This window comes from Cervus canadensis, chromosome 21 (assembly GCF_019320065.1).
Source record: "Cervus canadensis isolate Bull #8, Minnesota chromosome 21, ASM1932006v1, whole genome shotgun sequence".
Classification (NCBI taxonomy): domain Eukaryota; kingdom Metazoa; phylum Chordata; class Mammalia; order Artiodactyla; family Cervidae; genus Cervus; species Cervus canadensis.
In genome coordinates, this window is record NC_057406.1 from 43,783,712 (window position 1) to 43,798,254 (window position 14,543).

At 36.5% G+C, this 14,543-nt stretch overlaps 2 pseudogenes across 1 annotated transcript; one reads left to right on the forward strand and one right to left on the reverse strand.

The window, feature by feature from the left end:
* Positions 1 to 1,490: 1,490 nt before the first annotated feature.
* On the forward strand, positions 1,491 to 4,376 carry LOC122423922 (annotated as a pseudogene). Its single transcript, XR_006264244.1, has one exon. The product of XR_006264244.1 is annotated as a heat shock protein HSP 90-alpha-like (transcript).
* A 2,790-nt stretch (positions 4,377 to 7,166) lies between these two features.
* LOC122423923 lies at positions 7,167 to 8,114 on the reverse strand (annotated as a pseudogene).
* Between the last annotated feature and the right edge of the window lie 6,429 nt (positions 8,115 to 14,543).

The following is a 14,543-nucleotide window of genomic DNA, read 5'->3' on the forward strand; positions in this document are numbered from 1 at the left end:
CGGCTGAAGCTTGCGCCCCGAGTACTGGACACTGCGCCCTGCCACGGTCACTGTAGTCTCCTTTGTTCCTGGACTCTGGGAACCACTGGCTTCATGTGAAATCCCCCGTCCCATCTCTTTACATGGTTAAATTGCAATCCAAAATATGATTAATTGAGCTTAAGTTACATATGTTCAAAGTAGCCATAAGGGAGTCTGGTAATACAGGGTCTATCCGGCCTTCATCTCTTCTCCACGGTAGATGGTTTCTTCCTTGCCCTTAGAATCATAAAATGAGGAGTGCGGAGGCTAAGTGATCTATAGATAACTCCTGCCCCCTCTTTTCTGAATATATTAAATTGTAATAGCACAATAAAAACTCAAAAGACTTTGCCAAAAACATGGACAGAAATCAAAATTCATGGAGGATAAATACTCGGTATTGGGTTCTGAATTCAAATTAGTGACTATCTGACTATCAAGTCTGTAGGTTTTATTTCATAATGAATCATTGTGTTACACACATTATATTCTCTCTACTACCTGAACTTTCACAGAACTCACTATCAGTATTTATAATATGTTTATAAATGTGCATGTATTTGTTATTGTAATATTGACTTTGGAGGTTAAGAATTTTGCTTTATGTCATCATTATATAATTGTATTTTTTACTAGTTAATTGTTCTTAAGTTATGTCTCTTAACCAAATCTAAAATTCCTTTAGGACAATTTTATTTATTTCACATTAAAATATAAATATAAACTATGATATACATTGGATTGGATTCATTAATTTGACTAGAGTGTCACTGAAATAAACCACACAAACTTTTCAAGCTATACTGAAATATGAAATACGTTTGATCACTTTTTCTTCTTACCTCAGCTCCCATATATATGTAACAGGATTGCATACTATAATCAATCTAGCTAATTCTTTTCTTATGTGTACCAGGTTTGGCATTGGAGGACACCCTCTAATACTCAAACTTAAGGACATTTAAAGGAAATATTTCCAGAATTGCTTGTAAATAACAATGTGGGGACATATATTTGAAAGCCATCTATGAAACTGAAAACAAAGGAGGGACTCTATGCAAAACGTTTTCTGCAAAAAGTCAATGATACCATCACAGTAACCATGATAAAAATATATGGCCAGAAGTAAACCCTGGGGCTTCCCTTGTAGCTCAGTTGGTAAAGAGTCCACCTGCAATTCAGGAGACCCGGGCTCGATTCCTGGGTTGGGAAGATTCCACTGCAGAAGGAAATGGCAACCAACTCCAGTATTCTTGCCTAGGAAATCTCATGGACAGAGGAGCCTGGTGGGTTACAGTCCAAGGGGTCGCAAAAGTCAGACACAACTGAGAGAACAAACGACTACCACAAATCCTGGAATTAGTTAATAAAGAAAACATTAAAGAGCACTGGTTTGAGAGAAAAACTCGAGTTGCCTCTGCGTCCCGGTGCTGCGTCGCTGCGGAGCCCATGCTAGTCCTTCAGCCAAAATGCCTGAGGAGACCCAGGCTCAGGATCAGCGGATGGAGGAGGAGGAGGTGGAGACGTTCGCCTTCCAGGAGGAAATTGCCCAGTTGATGTCACTGATCATCAACACTTTCTACTCGAATAAGGAGATTTTCCTGAGGGAGCTGATTTCAAACTCGTCCGACACCCTGGACAAGATCAGGTATGAGAGCTTGACCGATCCCAGTAAGTTAGACTCTGGGAAAGAGCTGCACATTCATCTCATACCGAACAGACAAGATCAAACCCTCACCATCGTGGACACCGGCATTGGGATGGCCAAGGCCAATTTGATTAATAACCTGGGCACCATCGCCAAGTCCGGGACCAAAGCGTTCACGGAGGCTTTGCAAGCTGGCGCTGCTATCTCCACGATTGGCCAGTTTGGTGTCGGGTTTTATTCGGCCTATTTGGTGGCTGCGAAAGTGACCGTTATCACCAAACATAAGGATGAGGAGCACTACGCCTGGGAGTCTTCTGCAGGAGGATCCTTCACAGTGAGGAGTGTGAACCTATGGGAAGTGGAGCAAAGGTTATTCTGCATCTGAAAGAAGACCAGACTGAGTACCCTGGAGGAACAGAGAATAAAGGAGATTGTGAAGAAGCATTCTCAGTTCATTGGCTATCCCATCACTCTTTTTGTGGAGAAGGAACGTGATAAAGAAGTTAGTGATGATAAGGCAGAAGAGAAGGAAGACAAAGAGAAAGAGAAGGAGAAAGAAGAAAAGGAGTCTGATGACAAGCCTGAGATAGAAGACGTTGGCTCAGATGAGGAGGAGGAAGAGAAGAAGGACGGGGACAAGAAGAAGAAGAAGATCAAGGAGAAGTACATTGATCAAGAAGAGCTGAACAAGACAAAGCCTATCTGGACCAGAAACCCTGATGACATCGCTAACGAGGAGCACGGAGAGTTCTACAAGAGCCTGACCAATGATTGGGAGGATCACTTGGCGGTCAAGCATTTTTCAGTTGAAGGACAGTTGGAATTCAGAGCCCTTCTTTTTGTCCCAAGACAAGCTCCTTTTGATCTGTTTGAAAACAGAAAGAAGAAGAACAACATTAAGTTGTACGTTCACAGAGTTTTCATCATGGATAACTGTGAGGAGCTAATCCCTGAATACCTGAATTTCATTAGAGGTGTGGTGGACTCTGAGGATCTCCCTCTGAACATTTCCTGTGAGATGTTGCAACAAAGCAAAATTTTGAAAGTTATCAGGAAGAATTTGGTCAAAAAGTGCTTGGAACTCTTCACTGAACTGGCAGAAGATAAAGAGAACTACAAGAAGTTTTATGAGCAGTTCTCTAAAAATATTAAGCTTGGGATACATGAAAATTCTCAAAATCGGAAGAAGCTTTCAGAACTGTTGAGGTACTATACTTCTGCTTCTGGTGATGAGATGGTTTCTCTCAAGGACTATTGCACAAGAATGAAGGAAAACCAGAAACACATCTATTACATCACAGGTGAGACGAAGGACCAGGTAGCCAACTCGGCCTTTGTTGGAGCATCTCCGGAAGCACGGCTTGGAAGTGATCTACATGATCGAGCCTATTGATGAGTACTGTATGCAGTAGCTGAAGGAGTTTGAGGGGAAGACCTTAGTGTCAGTCACCAAAGAAGGCCTGGAACTTCCAGAAGATGAGAAAGAGAAAAAGAAACAAGAAGAGAAAAAGACAAAATTTGAAAACCTTTGCAAAATCATGAAGGACATTTTGGAGAAGAAAGTTGAAAAGGTGGTTATGTCTATCCGGTTGGTGACATCCCCATGCTTCATTGTTACAAGCACATACAGCTGGACAGCAAACATGGAACGGATCATGAAGGCTCAAACCCTGAGAGACAACTCAACGACGGGTTACACGGCAGCCAAGAAGCACCTGGAGATCAACACTGACCATTCCATCATCAAGACCTTGAGGCAAAAGGCAGAGGCTGACAAGAATGACAAGTCTGTGAAGGATCTGGTCATCCTGCTATACAAAACAGCTCTTCTGTCTTCTGGCTTCAGTCTGGAGGATCCCCAGACACACGCCAACAGGATCTGCAGGATGATCAAACTTGGTCTCGGTATTGACGAGGATGACCCCACTGCTGAGGACAGCAGTTCTGCGGTCACTGAGGAAATGCCTCCCCTGGAAGGAGATGATGACACGTCCCGCATGGAAGAAGTAGACTAAGCGCTGCCTGAGGATCGCTTGGCTATGTGTTCAGCACTCTGTCTCCATTCCCTCTAATATGTTTTCAAGTATTTCTTTATTTTTGTTAACATTTAAAAATCTGTATGGCATGGTAACTACATAAGGGGAGGATAAGATTTCTTTATACTAAGTGAGATACTGTGATACTTTTAGCACTAAAGCAGAGCTAGTTGTTTTTTCCTAGTTTCATGTTGGTTCATTTTAACAGATGGAAGTAGTTATGTTTGTTGTAAGGTATGTATGTAACCTGTGTTAACTTTGTGGTCTGAAGTGTTTAGCTGTCAAGCGGATTCTTTAGTAGACCAAAATTTCCTGTCACTGAAGTGTTCTGAAGTATATATCGTGATGTTTAAAAGAAACACTTGTTAAAGCAAGTTTTCATCTTCTGGGATATACTTTTTAAAACTTCCATCCCCTGTAGTTATGACTGCATGTGCCAGGCCTCTAGAAGTTAGTGTGTTAAGCTGAACCAACTTGATTGGAGTCGCTGTCCATACATAGGGCTTGTTTTCCAAAGAAAAATATTGTTTAGAGTAGCAAAATTATAAGCCTGCTCAGGCATGTTGTAAAGCTGCTGGAAAAGTAACTTGGAGCAAGTTTTGTGAATGGAAATGTAGTGCTCAAGTCACATTCTGCTTTAAAAAGTTGTAACAAATACAGAAGAATTTAAAAAGAGAGAGAGAGAAAAACTCATCAAATCAATCTTTTCAATCATAACTCCAGATATAATAATGACTTTGTTAATTAGCTTGTGGAACTTTAAAGAAACAAAATCTAATGCCCCTGGTGGTGCAGTGGACAAGAATTTGCCTGCCAAAGCAGGGAACATGGGGTTCCATCCCTGGTTGAGGAAGATTCCACATCCTGTGGAACAACTGAGCCCATGCTTCATAGCTCCTCCAGAGCTCACAGACAGCAACAAGAGAAACCACCACAATGAGAAGCCCACGCATGAGGAGAAACAGTCCCCACTTTATGCAACTAGAGAAAGCCCATGAGCAGCAGCGAAGACCCAGTGCAGCCAAAATAAATAAATAAAAATTTTATAAAAACAGAAAAAAATCAGCCTATAAATTGAGGTTGAAAAGTTTTTTTAAAACATCTCCATGAAGATCTTGCAGTTAAGTGACTTTTATCAATTTTAATAAAACTATTTGAAACATAATAATTATAAATTCTCTGTAAAAACTTGTAGACTATCAATCACACAGAATATGCAATAGGTATATGATTTATGAACATTTTTGCTTTCATCTTATAGAAGAAATTAATTTGCATTTCAATCAGAAAGGAGTATATGCATAACTAAAACATACCCTATAATATGTGGAGTCCACTCCATATTTTCTGTTATTCTAACAATAATATTATCAAACAACCAGATAGTGTTTACCATGCATCAGATGCTCTCATAAATTATTTTCATATATGGCTTATTTTATTCTTCTCTATATTTGATTATGCTAGTTTATTAAATGCATACACATGCACTACTTAATAGATTTAACAATCTCACAATTTACTTCTGAGTCACATAAAGTTAATAGGAAACCACTGCAAAAGAGTTTTGCCAGAGGGTCACTGAACTTAGTAACATTAATTTTAAAATATTTGAGTTAGGCTTAAGAAATTAAAAGGCCACTGAAAGAGAAATATTTAAAGGAACTGATATTTCCTGCCCCAAATTCCCATTACATTCAATGGATACAAACTTCAGGGAAACACAATTAAACTAAAATAGTCAACACAAGTTGGAAATTTGAGATGACTTTAAAATTTTCTTGAATTGACAAAGAATGATTGAGAGTCATTATTGCTTAAAGAAAAAACTGTAAAATTTAAAAAAAAACGCTGGCTAACAAAGACTTAGAGCAACTGATATCATTATATATAAATTGCATATTCAAAGTCAATATATCCTTATGCTAGTGGAAATATGAGATTTTTCAAAAATTAAATTATTCATTTTGTTCTTCTATGCTGTCTCAAGGTGCTTTCATTCCTGAAAGGCCAAATTACCATGTAAGTGGGGACTTTATCATGATGAAAATGTGACTAGAGACTTTTCAGTGGTTAAGATATTGGCTTTCAAATTCAAAAGAGTATGCATTCAAATTCTCGGGACCACCTCTGCATAACTCTTTGCCTTTTCAAATTAATTTTCTGATCATAATTTTTCTTTTACAAAAAAAAATAAATGCAAAAGAAAATCTATCTCTTGGGTTGTTGCAGGTGCATTTGTTAAAGGCAGTAACTTGAAAAATCATGTTAGCTATTACTAACTTTACTCTTTTTCACTTACAGTATTGTCAAGCCAGGATTGTTGTTTAGATTCTAATAGCTGAATGTGGTGCTGGAGAAATCTTGAGAGTCCCTTAGACTCCAAGGAGATCAAACCAGTCAATCCTAAAGGAAACCAATCGTGAATATTTATTGGAAGGACTGATGCTGAAGCTGAAGCTCCAATACTTTGGCTACAATATGAAGAGCCGATTCGTTAGAAAAGATCCTGATGCTGGGAAAGAATGAAGGCAAAATGAGAAGGAGCAGCAGAGGATGAGACGATTAGACAGTGTCACCAGCTCAGTGGACATGATCTGAGCAACTTCTGGAACACAGTGAAGGACAGGGAGGCCTGGCACTCACGGGGTCACAAGGAGTCAGACACAACAACTGAACAACAACAACAGCAAATAGTTGATTAATCCAAATGAATAGCAGATTTAGCCAATGATCAAAGAAGTCCAGAAGCATGTTAACAAATATTAAAACTAAGGTAATTTTTTTTTTAAGTAACCTCATTTAAACCCACCACACTTATAAGGAATTTGCACTGTGAATTTTTGGCAACTACAAATCTCTACCTTTCATTATCTTTTAAAAATTAACTTAAAACACATTACATGATAGTCTTCGCATCACATTAAATGCAGAATATACAGTGGTTTGTGGCAGATATTTTCATTTACCCTTCATAACTTTTTCCATTCTAATCTGTGCTCTAGAAGGTTGTTCATTATATTGCACCAGTGGACACTCTTGCCCTCTATCTCAACTTGGTTTGATCAAGAAGATACCAGCAGTAGATGTAAGAGAGTCAGAGCAGAATTAGGCTGAGATTGTTGCCTTTGTCTACTAAAGAAAAAAGCTTCCAATGAGCAACTTTTTCTTAGATTTTTAACATTCTCTAAAGTGCCAGTTAATACCTCTTTTCTTTGCCTTTCAGGTCAAGAGACATGGAATTTCCATCATATGAGTTGCCCCACAATTTGTGAATAATCCCTTCATAAAAGAACTCAGGTACCCCAGTCTGAGCTGGGACTCTGACTGAGACACTGAGATTCACCCATCATAGTAAGTGACCCTGACAAAGTAAGAGCAAATCTTCCACTCCTTCAAAGCTTTTGTTCATGGGTTCTGGTGCTCCTACTTTGTTTAGAAAAACTTGACCACAATTGAATTCAAAGCACATCTAACTTCTGCAAGACTTTTCGAGTGATTGTCTTCTTGACTGCCCCCTTCATTTCATTGTTCCTTAGGCTATAGATGATGGGGTTTAACATAGGTGTGATGACAGTGTAGGACGATGACACTAGCTTCTTGCTCTCAGGAGACTGGTTGGATTTGGGCCGTAGGTAGGTCAAGCTGGCTGTTCCATAGAAAAGGGATACCACAATGAAGTGAGATGAACAAGTGGAGAATGCCTTCTGGTGACCGGTAGCAGAGGGCATCATCAGGATGGTTTTAATAATGCGAGTGTAGGAGACCAAAATGAGGGAAAAGGGAAACATAATAAATAGTAGTGTGGAGGCAAGTGCTTGCATTTAATACATGGTTGTATCCTCGGTGACTAGTTTCAACACTGGGGGACCATCACAAAAGAAGTGGCCTATGGTGCTTGGTCCACAGAAAGATGGGCCATCAACCAAGTTGTCTGTAGCATAGACACGGGAACACCAGACATCCAAGAACCTACAGCCATCCACAAACATAGGGACCTATTCATTGACTGAATAGCGGAGAGGATTACAGATGGCCACAATGCGATCATAAGCCATCACAGAGAGGAGGAAACATTCGGAGCTGCCAAAGAAGAAAAAGAAGTACATCTGGGTACCGCAGCCTACAAAAGAGATGCTTTTCCTTGGGGATACTAGATCTACCAACATCTTTGGCACCATGACCAAGGTGAAGCAAACTTCAAGAAGTGACAAGTTCCTGAGAAAGAAGTACATGGGTGTTTGAAGAGCAGGATCCATACTGGTAACTGTGACAATAAGGAAGTTACCCAACAAAGTGACTGTATAGATGACCAGGAACAAAACAAAGAGGGAAACTTTCATCTGAGAGTTGTTTATAAAACCACGAAGAATAAATTCAGTCACTTGGGTGTGATTTTCACAGACCATATCTTAGACCAGTTTCTCTCTAATAATCAAAGTATATGTGTCAAAGGATCAAAGAATATTCTTTAAATGTATATATAATATCAAATATAATAATAAAATCCATAAATGTATCTTAGTTCTCAGTTGTCTTACCATTCTATTTCTCTAAAACAGAATATCTACAATAAGATTAAATCAGAGCAAAGAAATAATTTGCATGAATACCACTAATTGTTTGTCACCTAGGTGCAGTTTGTCTCTCACCAGTGATGACAGTCTGCAGCTCATATTCTTCATCAGAGGCATGCTATTTTTCAGGATGAAAGAGTTTAGGCAGCTAATAACTAAACTAGAATCACTTAATAATTTTAAAAAATATATCCAAAAGGTATCCAAGAGGCAAAAAGATAAAAATTAGGCTAGTTTGACTTTTTAAATCTTAGATTATAAATGATTCATTTCTACCAAATGGAGTGCATTTTATATAATACACTACTCCATCCAGTATATATACACATATATACATCTTATACGTATATACACATATAAATTATATACACATGTAGATACACATATATGTATATATGAGGGAACCTTAGTAAATAAACATAGATAAACAAATAAACATAACAGGTACTTATGATTTTAGTACCTTGTGCAGTCCTCACGGGACTGCTATTTATGTGATTTTTCATGGTGCCTCTTGAACCATAATTTCACATCACTGGACCCCAGTTCTTACTATGCACAAAGGTATAGTCATATCATTTGAATTGGGCTTTATAAAAATAGCAAACTTCTGAGCAAACATAACCTGCAATCCAGAAGTCCTCCTTCCAGCACTTATCTCAGTTCCAATCCATCAAAACAGTTCTGCTTCCGACTGTGTTGTGACTTTGTTAAATTAACATATGTTAAATGGAGCTCAGGGGTGTAGGATGGTGAGCCCTGATTCAACAAAAGATCACAAAGGAAAGTGAAATGAAGTTTATTACTCTCAGATTCTGGAGGAGGAGCTATAGGAGGCCAGAGTGCAGGCACAAAGAAAGGCGAATGTGGGGTATATGCCTTTATTATGGCCCAAAGGTGGAATATTTTGAAGTTCCTTGGCTGAGGCCAGATTTGTTAATTCAAACCAAAAAATGCAGAATTTTTGTATGCTTCCCATGAGTTTTTTTTTTTTTTTTTTTCCTAAGGGGGCACAAGGAAAAGGCCCTCCCTGGGAGACAGGGGTGACTGTTTACAACAAAGACATTTGGGGTATCATGTCAGAAAGTTACATTTAATTATGGCTGTTGGGCTGTTATCTAGGGTATATGTTCTGGGGAGGGGTTAATATCAGTTTAAGGTCCCTGCAAATCAGGGACCGATAATGAGTCAGCAGTATTATGAATTAATTTACCTAAATTCTCAACAGACTGTCAGTCTTCTCCAAAACTGCATGGACAAAGTGGGAACTAGTCCCTTACTATTGTGTCTCCACTAAAAGTCCACTCATGGAATTACTAATTCAATTAGTATTATCTCAAACACAATATCTTCTTTAAAGTAGAACATTTTGATTGAAAGTAGAATTATATAAATATTTTCCGTACAGTTCTTACTCAACAACAGCATATCAAATGTTAGGGATCACAAAAATATATGTTGGAAAACACCTATTTTATAAAGCTGCATTGGAGCTGAGCTGAACAATGTTTCCATCTTTTAAGATATTTGGGCTACGTAAGTACTAAGTATTACATCAATTATTTTGATCTAATATTGATATTAGGTCAAATTGATAAGCAATTGATCTAAGCATTAGAACAATTATTTTATAAAACATTTTTCAAATTTAATTTAAAAATCTTAGTTTATTTTATAGTCAAATCATATTTAACATAGATTTCTCTGAAAGTAAGGAGTTGAAAATGCAGACTATTTGAAGAATTCTGTCTTAATTCTACTCCAGTGATATATGTACTTTGGTAATATCTCACCTATTTCGCATACCACAAGTTCTCAAACCAATATCCTCTACAACAGAAGGAAAGGAACTGGTCATCCCAGGCTGCCCACACCGATGGTACTCCAGAATAATAGGTTAAGAGACATGACCGTGATTGTGACCACTACCTTTCACCACTATTGCAAATTCTGCTTCGATATCATTCACATCAACAGTAACAATAACAAGAGTATTCCTTGTATATTTAGAAAAACTTACAAATAGCTTCAGCAGCTTCCCAAGTGGCTCACTGGTAAAGAATCCACCTGCTAAAGCTGGAGATGTGAGTTCGATCCCTGAGTCAGGAAGATCACCTGGAGAAGGAAATGAAAACCGACTCTAGCAATCTTGCTTGGGAAATCCCATGGACAGTGGAGCCAGTGGGCTACAGTCCTTGGGGTCACAAAGAGTCAGACAGGACTGAGAAACTATAAACCAGCAGCAGCATAAATAGTTTCAGATGCATTATCATGTTCACCAGCATTTTGTAACAATTCTAAATTCACTGTGACTCTAAACATACTCCATCATTTGTCTGAGGAAAACAATTATGAGAATTGAATAAGGTATCAAGATTTTATAGTAGTCCAACAATTTTTAGTGTATCTCTAAAATCCCTCAACCACTTCTGCCTCTCAGATTTCTAATACTGAAGTGGGAGAAAACAATAACAGGTTTAATATCTAGTCTTGGAGTGACCAAGGTCTATAATGTAACATCCATGGTCTCCACTGTGAGATAGGAATAAGGCAAGACAAGAAGATTATCAGTTTCTTTATTTGATAATCAATGATATACATATTCTACCTTGTGTAGGCATATTTAAATTCAATAAAGTTTGGAGAACTAGAGATTTTTACTGTAACAAAATATACTTCCAAATATCCCTCCCCTCTTTCTACATCCTAAAAAAAAAAAAAATACTGTTTACATTGCATATATCTTCTAAAAATCAAAAGATTCATCAGCAATGATGCCACAGTAACTACCACAAATTTATACTGATACCTTTCTTAAAAACTTGTAAACTGTAGATGAGTTATCAGGATTGCTACATAGATCTAGAGAATGTATTATTTTATTTATTGCATGGAATTCTAAAATTTTAATGACATTTAATTAAGCCCACTAATTTTTGGACTATGTTTTGAGACCAAAGAGTTTCTCACTTGCTATTAAGCAGGCCAGCTTCAGAATTTTCTGGAAAATATGCTAGCTTTCTCATAAATATATATTTTCTCATAAGAATCTTTACAAATCATTCAGCTTCTTTAACTGGAACAGCAATTCTAAGAACCTAAAATATAAATTAATAAAAATTGGAAAGCAAATAACCCTCATACCTGAATTGAAAATGCATTTCATGATTATAATACACATCATTTCTTAAATAGACAACCATTGTTTTCTTAATATTCTCTTCCTCAGAATTCTGTAGCTTTCTAGACAGAAAAAACACTCTATTGTCTTTTGTTTTACTTAATAAAGCATCAAGCTATTCCTTTTTTCATGTATAAATAAGCTTATAGGTTTATTTTTCTTAAGATGATTTTGTTGTATATAGATGCACAGATAAAAATAGTTTTTGCAAGGGCGGGGGATGCGGAATTGAGGAACAAAATAAATCATACAGAAATATCTGGCTATATCTTACCAAATAAAATTTGATATTTCTGAATTTGAAGTTTAATAATTTTTTAAAGATAAGTAATATCTTCTGAGAATTGTAAACTGATCTTGAAATCTGTCACATCTCAAATTTTCAGAATTAAGCAAATAACTTTGACAGGTTAACCTACTTTGCATTGGCACTAAATGGTTGATATACTCCCATAATAGTATTTAAGAGTGATTGGCCTTGGGGAAAATGATCCTTGGGATATTAGAAGGGATTGCTGCTAATTAAACAACCGTTTTACCTTATAGGGGAGAATATAGAATTTTCAAGAAATTGTTTATATTTTAAGTCACAATGGCTTCAATTCAATATGAATTTCTTAATAATAGCTATTTGTGGTGGGTTTGTAGGGCACACTGGTCAATTTCTTGGTATTACAATTATTAATACACTATGATGTGAGGAACATAGATTTTAGCTTTCCCTGTAGAATTTTTTGTAGGATAGATTTTGGCCACAAAATGATAGAATATATTTGTACAACATCCTTGAAATTTAAATGATTTAAAATTTTATTTTTTAATTCATTTTTAAAATTTTATTTTTAAATATATATTTTTAGTAATAATCTTTTAAGTGATTAAACTGTGCAAGTTAAAATGATTAATGGTATGCATTTATTATTTTATACATCAAATAGTTTGCCCACAGCTTTGTTTAACCATGAGAAAACTGTAAACAGTTCCAAGATTCACATACTGTTTCATGAAAGCAATATCTTATAATAACTAACATGGTTATTGTCATAAAGTGATAAACAGTTCTTTCTTTGTTTTGTTAATCCTTAGAATGTATTCTCCTTGAAATTTCAAAGGCTATTTTAATTTAGTGGACAGAGACATAACATTATTATTTGAAGCGTTTTTCAATGAGCTAACAAAGCTGTATTTTATTATATTTGTTGTAGGACCAACTAATAATAAAGTTAAAATAGTCACAAATTAGCACAGCAAAAATGATTCCCAAAAATTTTAACAAAATGTGTGGCAGTAAAAAACCCTTGAAAAAGCCACAGGAGTTTAAATTTTATGCATGAGCAGGAGACATAATAAATAACTAGATAGGAAAATTTACCACTTCCAATTTTACTTCCTTCTTGAAAAGTAAAAGGGAAGCTTTGTGTATTTGAATTTAATCCTACATAAGGATTAAAATACTTAATCAATCATTATTTTCAAAAAAAACTAAATAACAATGCTATAATAGCTTAAAATTCTTTTTCTGAAATCTTCAATTGGAAATACCTACCTTTAAAATAAGTAAAATAAAGCTATAACAACATCAAAGGAAAAGTTACAAAATATATTTATTCTAATTTAATTCTTACCTGTACAAAATAAATAACTATAGACCATATGAAAGATACATTTGTAACACTGGGCAAGAAAAATCAAATAAAAATGGTGCCCATTACTGACTGTTTTGTACCAGCTTTTGTTTTGTTTTCAAATTTTTTAAACAGAAGTTTTATTAGGTATCAACAGGATGACTATGAAAACCCTCTCATACAAAGATGATACAAACTTCAATGAGGTTATTTTTTACTTCTCTGTTCCTAATTAATATCACCTCGCCAAGAAAAAGAAATTCAGATAAAATACAGCTCCTTGTATAGGTGGTCTAACTGCCACTTTTGAGTAACTCAGTTCCCAATTAATAATTCCTAAAATCATTATACAATGCATTCACTGGTTACATATCACTGCCATCTTGTGGGTAGTTCATTTTAATTAGTTTAGCTGAAAATTCTTCATGCAGTTATAATTTGGGATTTGCCTGGAAACAAATCAGTGATTCTTTTCCTACTGATTTCTTGGTTTGGCTACTAAGTGGCAGGCACAGTAGGTTTGAAAGGTAAAACAAATACAGATTTCCATCTCAGAAAGATTATACTATTTGTAATTCTCATTTGATGAAATTTGATGAAATTCATGTAACCACTTTTCATACTGTTCACAGGGTTCTCAAGGTAAGAAAGCTGAAGTGGTTGATCATTCCTTTCTCCAGAAGACCTATCCAAAAAAGATCTTAATGACTCATATAACTACAATGATGCAATCAATCACCCAGCGCCAGAACTTCAGGAGTGTGAAATCAAGTGGGCCTTAGGAAGTACCACTATGAACAAAGCTAGTGAAAGTGATGGAATTTCAGCCAAGCTATTTCAAATCCTAAAAGATGATGCTGTTAAAGGGCTGCTCTCAATATCTGGAAAACTCAGCAGTAGCCACAGGACTGGAAAGGTCAGTTTTCATTCCAAACCCAAAGAAAGGCAATGCCAAAGAATGTTCAACTACCACACAATTGCACTCAATTGCTAGCAAAGCAATGCTCAAAATTCTCCAAGCTAGGCTTCAACAGTATGTGAACCAAGAACCTCCAGATGTTAAAGCTGGATTTGGAAAAGGAAGAGGACCCAGAGATCGAATTGCCAACATCCACTGAATCATAGAAAAAGCAAGAGAATTCCAGAAAAACATCTACTTCTGCTTTGACTACGCTAAAGCCTTTGACTGTGTGGATCACAACGAACTGTGGAAAATTCTTAAAGAGATGGGAATACCAGACCACCTGACCTGCCCCCTGAGAAATCTGTATGCAGGTCAAGAAGCAACAGTTAGAAGCAGACATGGAATGGGCTGGTTCCAAATTAGGAAAGGAGTACGTCAAGTCTGTATAGTGTCATGTCACCCTGCTTATTTAACTTATTTGCAGAGAACATCATGAGTACATCATGCCAGGCCGGATGAAGCACAAACTAGAATCAAGATTGCAGGGAGAA